This window comes from Mchenga conophoros, linkage group LG4 (genome assembly GCF_057382185.1).
Source record: "Mchenga conophoros isolate Kocher_MC1m ecotype Shallow Benthic linkage group LG4, M_conophoros_male_GT1.1, whole genome shotgun sequence".
NCBI lineage: Eukaryota > Metazoa > Chordata > Actinopteri > Cichliformes > Cichlidae > Mchenga > Mchenga conophoros.
The window spans coordinates 1,750,725-1,758,901 of NC_140529.1; the positions used below are offsets into that span (position 1 = coordinate 1,750,725).

At 39.3% G+C, this 8,177-nt stretch overlaps 1 long non-coding RNA gene across 6 annotated transcripts; it reads right to left on the reverse strand.

Moving 5' to 3' along the window:
* Nucleotides 1–2,082: 2,082 nt before the first annotated feature.
* LOC146575243 (uncharacterized) lies at nt 2,083–7,458 on the reverse strand. 6 transcript variants are annotated; one of them, XR_014892099.1, is made up of 7 exons: nt 7,341–7,458; nt 7,027–7,236; nt 6,655–6,733; nt 5,489–5,580; nt 3,960–4,441; nt 3,484–3,541; nt 2,083–2,551 (listed from the first exon to the last, which is right to left on the reverse strand). It is a non-coding gene; the product is annotated as an uncharacterized LOC146575243 (long non-coding RNA). The 6 variants fall into 6 exon arrangements; XR_014892097.1 differs by lacking the exons at nt 7,027–7,236; nt 7,341–7,458 and having other exon boundaries at nt 3,960–4,117; nt 4,342–4,441; nt 6,655–7,015; XR_014892098.1 differs by lacking the exons at nt 7,027–7,236; nt 7,341–7,458 and having other exon boundaries at nt 3,960–4,117; nt 5,496–5,580; nt 6,655–7,015.
* Nucleotides 7,459–8,177: the final 719 nt, after the last annotated feature.

Sequence of the window (8,177 nt, forward strand, 5' to 3'; positions counted from 1 at the left end):
ACATTGGAATGTGTCAAAAAAGGGGGGAAGGTTGAGCTTTAACATCAAACCAGGATTATTTGAACATTTTATAACTTCATTTGTGTCTTTAATAATTTAGGAATGGTAAAGCTTAAGCTAATAGCGGTCCGAGAAGACGGACCTTTTAGAGAATCAGTGAAAAAGCATAAACTATCACTTTCATGTTTAATCATTACTCATTGAAATGAACTGAATAGCGTTTAGAAGATTTGTTAATTTTTTGTCTTTTGTTAAAAAGAGGGGTTTCAATAATCTTCAGACACACCTTGCAAATGTGCTTATAACGAGTTGGCACTCGGCCTTTTGAAGGTCAGAAGCTTCGTTCGGCGTGACTGTCCGGACTGATAAAGTGTAAGAAATGCCTTGAGTGCGGAGGGCTAAATGCAAACATGCTTACACACACATAAGATATGATTAGAATAAGTCCCTGGGACATTCTGAATGTTTAGACCAATTCTGAATCACTAGAAGGTCAGTAGATAACAACATTAGATTATTAGGGTTAGGAAGAGAGGTGTTTTGGTTTTCTGTCTCTTACAGAGAAAGGAACAGACACCAGACGAGGTCACAGAGATGCGAGGACCCTCCGTAGCAGAGTCAGACACAGTGACTGCCGAGACACCAACTGGGTCCAAGGGTCATGGCGTTTGGGCTCCAGCTAGTCACCACAAAAGGATGGATCCCATAAACACAGCAATAACCATGAAGGGGTTGGCGGAAATCCGGGAACACCAGACCAACGGAGTTCGAGAGGCTTTTGGGCAAAAAGGGGACACCTTCCTATTCCTTTTTCTGGAGAATACACAGATCGTTGTTTGAAATCGGAGCAGAATAATCCCCTGATCTGTGTTACGACTGAAGGGTTGTCTAACCCCTAAGGTTGGAGAATTAAGAGCAGAGGATCACCCAACTGGACGACACTGGTAGCTGCAGCAATAAAATAAAGGTTAAGAGCTCTTCGGACAGAGGTTCTAGTCTACGTCTGAATGGTATAAGGGAACACCAAATAAAGCTGTGGGAGAACAGGGGAGTGTCATCTGGACCTGCTATCCTTGTAGTAATAGTTTGTCTTGCACCTGACTTGCGCAAACACAGAGGTCATCTTACATATGGTTTGCCCCTCAGGGGGACAAAGGACCTCAGGAGTGAGAAGAGATGAACCCGGCCACACTGGGCTACAGGGTGTTTGTGAGGTCATTATTCTAATGACCTCATCAGGGGGAATTGTAAAATTATGATATTATTTTATGCCATGTTATACCCCTAATTAAAGATTGTGAATTATTATGTAGTTTTAGTTTGCATTATTCTCCTGAGTTAGAAGAAGCTGATAACTATTGCATTAGTTAAACTGATTTGCATTACCTTAAATTGCTGACTTGTTGTGAATGAATGATATTGTTTTATGATGCATTATATTGCTGAGTTATAAGAAATACTGTTCGCAGAAGGTTATTGTCTAATTTGTCTGAGTAGAAGAGAATAGAGTGTGCTGGAGTTTTCTGCCCCATTTCAGCAGGAGCAGATAAACAGGGAGCCAAGGTCGTAGCTTAGGCGCTGTGTGAGAGAGAGCATGTGAATGTTTAGGCTTTTTATGATAAGGTGGAGGCACCAGAGGTTATAAAAGTTTGAGCAATGCTCCACCATTTTGAGATTTTGAGGCTGTCTGCATCAGTGTCCATCTCCCACGTGTGTGATCATTAAATCATCGTTTGACTCAACCCGGCCGGACCAGTGTTGTTATTGTGGTTTTTTCTCTTGTCTCCATCCCCAATATTTTGAACCTTAACAGCTGTAACCATGGAGACAGTCAGTCACGTGAGCTAGCGGTGCACGTTTACTACAGTGAATAAGGTGATTGCGTGCACAGCGTCCACACGCTGCAGAGGGTAAAGACATTACTTCAATATTGTTTTATATTGATATATATTTGCCTTCTGTTGACCATCACCTCAGGTTCACCATCACAGTTTCAGCAGACAGATGCACACTGTCTAAATATCAACACATTCAAAAACTCATGTCTCAGAAATAAGCACAGCTGTTCATGTTTGTCATCAGAGTTTTATTTGTAAGAAAATTATGAACTTCACATTGTGCATCAAATAAAAGAACATTTTACAACTCTGAGTCAACAGAAACAGGTAACAGAAATGTCTCTAATGTAGACATGTACAGTGTAGTGTAAGCATTAAAAGATCATAAAGGAAACACTAACATTCATGTGAAATAATTGTAATAAAAAATGAGCAGGTGCTTTATAGATGTAAAAGAAAGAATCTGAAAACAACACTTTTTTGGTCTAAGTGATCAAAGTAGAAAACAGAAGTGATGTTCAAGAACAAACCGTAGCTGCACTAATATTACACATCTCCATTGTTGTACTGAACAGACATGTTGCTTTTAAAACCACATGCAGTGTGTGACCGTGACTGTTCACTGAGACCATGAACGCCACTTCGCTGAAGCCTTCGCCTTCTTCTTCTTCTTCTAAATTGGAAGCAGAAGGAGCACGAGCTGCTTTGATCTACTGAAAGGAAAAAGCAGAACATCTGAGCTGAAATCATTAAGACAGGAACAAATTCAATGCAGTGTCTCAGGTGGCTAAGCCTGTTACAACTGTTGATACAAGCTAAATACGGTTAACACACAGTGTCAGGGAGCTCCAGTGTGGGAACTAGTGGCTTTAGGTTTGTAGTCATTTAACTTTCATCCATTCATTCATTTAATTCAGGAGGAAGAAATGTCAGGTTGGTGCAGGCTGGTTACATGCATTTGGTCCCATGCTGTCTTTAACTAAATGACTTGGTTCACTTTATGGCTGGGCTGTATGTGGGGTTATATCATGTTATTTGGGCAGGAGTACCTGTCCCCTGTTAGACTTATAAAGTTTCTCCATAAGTAGAGTTTCTAACTCTTCTAGCACATCTGTGGCTGACAGCTTTTTGGTGGCTCTTTTTACCCCACACTGGTTGTGAGTGTGTAAATAGCCCCACTAGTTCTTTTGGGTTGCAGTTAACTTGGGAGGAAGAGGTGGGTCTGCCATGACTAGATGAATAACAATTATCTGGGATACATAAATTTCATAATGCATGCATATATCTCTATAAACCTGCCTGAGGGCTGCCATTTTTTACATTCAGTTATTTCTCTGTTGAATCTAAATAATGAATGTGTTACAGTTAAACTGACACTGGTCAGTGTAAATGGCTCATTGGGAAACAGAAACCTTTAAATTAAACACTATCACCTGATATCGAGTGTCAAACAATATCAGAGCTGTAAACGCTGTTTACAGTCAGAATTTATAAAACTAGGATTGTAAATAAATTCAAACAAGTGAGCTTTTCTCTTTGTGCTGAATATCAACACTGTGGTTTCTTAGACTGTAAGCTTTACTTTAGCACAACCAGTTGCAGAAGCTGCCACTCCAAATGTCTTTTGATAACAAGAAAAAAATACCTTTTCAGTCCACGGCCTGAAGTTCTTCTCTGACATCTTCTGCCATCAGCTTTGTCTGCTGGTTTGAAGACAATAAACCACAAAAAGATGATTTAGTCACTTTGTCTGCATCATGCAGCTCGAATGTGTCGTGTAACGATGTTGAATAGCCGTCGTTATCCCTCTGCTGTGTCAGTAGGATTGTACTGTACAGCATCTCATTGATATGTGAGGAATGCTAATGTAAACAGACTTACATCATTAAAACATAAAGGGCAGGAGATATTTAGATATTTTTATATTTATATTACATTTTATAGCTGACGGATATTACTAAATAGATAGAATTTACTAAATAGCTGGATGAACATGAAAAATATGTCTATAATAACAAATGACCATGAGAGCCAGTAGAATTAATTCAACTGGACACTCGAAAGACGTCCTTAAATGCTCTTTAAGTGGCAGAACAGATGAACAAACAGTTAATTGCTTACTTGAGATGAAATCTGCTCAGCTACTTTGAAAACAGCTTCTAACTGGTTCCTTCTTTAACAGGATGACGGCTCAGGGGTAAGGCCATCATGCAGTCCAGCAACCTTTATGGTTCTGCTTTGATTCACCAGGAACTATTAGGGAAACCTTCCAGCGCCTCCTGTGAAAGACACAGGCATAAACACACAAACATTTATTAACATGTTCCACTGTCTTCCACTTTGATTTTCTCATCCTGTGGACAACAACGTACATGGATGCAGGTTTATTGTTAACTTTTGTAAGGTTTATTTAGTGAACATATCCAGCTGCAGCTCCACTGTGATCCTGAGCTGGATAAGCACTTAAGAAAATGTGTCAATAAATGGACAAACATCAACTTACTATATTTATCCAAACAGACGGGACCAATAATGCTTCACTGAGTTAGAGACTTCAACAGACTCTTCTATGTAAGAATGTCTCGTGCTGATAGACCTGCAAACTTGACAACAAAGGTTTTTCAGACTACATGTAGCTGTCCTCTATGTCAGCTAACACATTTACATTCATGTCACACTTATTTCTGCTTTTTGATTGATTGAATCTTTATTTTGAACATGTTGAAAAAGTATAAAAAAAAAAAAAATAGAATTAAAAGAGACAAATGAACAAAGCAAACAAAAGGAAAACGAGCAACCACAACTCCAAATAACGTCCATGTTCAAAAAGGAGCAGGAAGAAGCATAAGCTTATTTAATCCCACCCCTTTTCCACTATCTAGTATCAATAGACTACAGAAATACCTCCTTGTAATTACATTATATGTTATGTGTAATTTTTTATTTTTTATTTTTTTTTAATATATACACATATATGTTTCTATCTATCCATACCTACGTATATACACACATACGCACATATACACATTTTCAATAACCCTATTAACACCTGAAGGATACACAACCTACAATTTTATATATATATATATATATATATATATATATATATATATATATACATACATACATACATACATACATACATATACACATACATATATACCCATACCAACAAACCCGTGCATGCGCACACACATGAAAATATTAGACAAGAACACCCTATCAAATCTCTACCTTTTCCCTGTACCCTGTAAAAACCATATCCTTAAACCGCTTTTTAAACTGCGCCATGCTTGGACATTGCTTCATATCTTTACTTAGTCTGTTCCACAGCTTCACTCCACACACAGAGATGCAAAAACTTTTTAATGTTGTACTTACATTTTGATTAGATACCTTGAGTTTGTAAATGATCAGATTACATAATTGGAATACAATGTATCCAATTCAGGGTTGCGGGAGGATGAAGCCTATCCCAGCTGATACAGGACAAAGACAGGCTGCCAGTTTATCGCAGGGCTAACACTTAAATGTTTGATATTTCTTATAATAATCATAATTATGACTATTATTTAAAGGTTTCTTTATAAATACATTTTGATTTTTTTATAACCTCTAAAATATAAACCTGAGCTGTTTCAGATTCTGACCTCTGACCTCACTGCAGCTCCCTCTTGGAAGTACGTCTGCTTCTTGTCTACCCCCAGTGTTGACCGCCTGCCCTTGATATCACGTACTGTACCTGAGGAACAAAAAAGGACAAACACTTGCCTTCATTTAAGAAGTACATTCATACAGAGATAATCTATGGAAACACACTAGTTCACCCTTTGGGAGAAATCAGTTCCTGTGAAACATTTCTGTAAATGAACATCATGTGGAGAATGAATGAAACGAGTTCTTCAGGTGACTCAGCAGTCCCACACTGACAAATGAAATCTAGTTAAACTATTAAGCATATTTGCTCTTCTGAAATCTGTGTTAAACAACAACAAACATAAGTTAGTAACAAAAATACAGCTGAGTAGAGGCTTTACAAACCACCAGCAGCCATAATGCTAAATTTTAATCTTCAAATGTTTCTGAGCCATCTTCAATCTGCTTTTAACACATTAAAGTCCCACAGTCAATGCAGCCTGACTCAATCCTAGATGTTCAGCACACAGAGACACAGAGGTGCCGTTTAAAGTTTAGTGATAACCTGAGTCACTGATCATTTGCAGTATTACAGAGTCTGGCAGTCTTTGCATGATGTCCACGTCACTGTAAGTTTCTAGCTGACTCTCAGGTGTGACAGGTGTGCCAGCAGGAAAGAGTAATAATAACCAGCATCCTGAGGTTTGTCATGCAGGATTAAAGGAGCCAGGCTTTGTTCACACAGCTAGGATTGTATTTTACACTGACCCTGGGTCAGTATAAGTATCATACAGTTTAAACGAAGCACTGAAACTTGCACATATTTATTACAGATGCACTGAAGCTAATCGAGATATTTGCTGTCAGTCTGTGGCTGCGATTAAACACTTTACTGAAAACTTTATTAACTAGTAACTTCATCAGTCATGACAGAAGCTAATATTTCTGTGCTAACATCGTTTAACCAGTAACAGCTTTACTCCAATATAGGCTAACGTTTACACCGTAACTTTAAGCTAGCACCATAAAGACGGTAAAACACGTAATAACATCTACAAATGCATCTTAAAGCTGTTATATTAGCACTCGGTGTATTACTAACATAACCACATTAACATTACTGACACTCGCTGACTTTTAATAGTCATTCTATAAATGCTGTCCGTTTAAATGGTCTTACCTGTAAACACTGCATATCCACCGGATTCCAGCCAGAGTGGATTCTGGAGTCTTCCACGCTCCTGTTAGTGATCCTCCATCTGGATGGATGAGAACAACCTTCTGAACAATCTAGCAGGAGATGGCCCATATCTATGGGACTGATTTGTGCTAATAACGCCCATTGTATGGACTGATAACAGCCGAAGCGGGTGAATAAAGTCACCCAGTAGCTAGCTGTGCCATTACCCAGCATACACCACTCCCTCCGTAAATGCAATAAACGATACAAAAGCATCGTTCTACCTGTTTTTCAGGTAGTTGTTTACATTATATAATTTATTGTGTTCTGTATACGTCACTACAATGTGATTTGGAAAATGTCTAAATATACCGACAACAGGCACTTCCGCAGCAATCTCTTCAATCGGAGGACCCTTCACGTCAATTCCCGACGCGAGGGGGGTACCCTGCGCGTCCATAAGTGCAGCAGAGGGAGCCTGACCATGCGTCACACGTTTGACGAGTTGGGAATGAGAACGTGTTGATAATCCAGTTTTGAGATCTTTGATCTTTGAGATCTTCGTGCTTCGGCCACCAGATGCTGTAAAAGAGGACTGTGTTGAAAAGCTTCGAGTAATGAATCCTGTTTCAAATTATACGCGCCGATGCTTCAGAGAGCTTCATTTGGCCATTGCTTATATTTACCGTCATTTTTCGAGCCGCCAGTCGCAGTGAAACCATCAGCAGAGAAATGAGCAAGCCAGGTAATAGAAAGCGTGAGTTATAAGCAGCGACCCCAATCACTACTGCAAAGACACTGGCTCAAAAATGGCCCCGTGAGTGTGAATATGTGAGGTCAACACACACACACACCCATGAGCCGCTGGATGTTTATCTCACATACACATGGGTATCTGCTGAGCTCTAAAAGAGCGAGAGCATGAAATTTGAACTTGCTGTCATTCACACATACAATCTTCTCCACTGGAACACGGACTGCACCTGCATCACGTGCATTAATATATGTAACATTAAAGTACTAGATTAATGGACAGGTTACATAAATGAACTATTTCTCCCACTTCAGTTCACACCTCTATTGTTACATACTATTTACAAATTAATTTCTCACTTCCATTTCCCGGGATGTAGGGTGGCCACGGATCAGGTATCAGAGCAATTCATCTACCAATCAGATGGTCAGTGGAACAATCTCCAGCTCCTTCTGTGGAAGTATCAACTATCCTTAGACAAGATACTCAAAGCACTGTTGCTCTCAGTGCATCCATCAGAGATAAAAGTACTTAGGTATAGATTTAAAAAACTGTGTGAATGTGTGCGATTGGGTGAATAAGCCTCACAGCAGAATGTGCTTCGAGTGCTCAAACTGAGTAGAAAACACTTCTTAAATACCAGTCCAGTTACCCGCCTATACTGTTTCATTCTGAATAAATGTCCCATGTCCTGTCCAAAATATAAACTGGCTTCAGCATGGCTTTCCCATCCTTGAGTTGAATTACTGTACCATCCCACCCCTGGCGC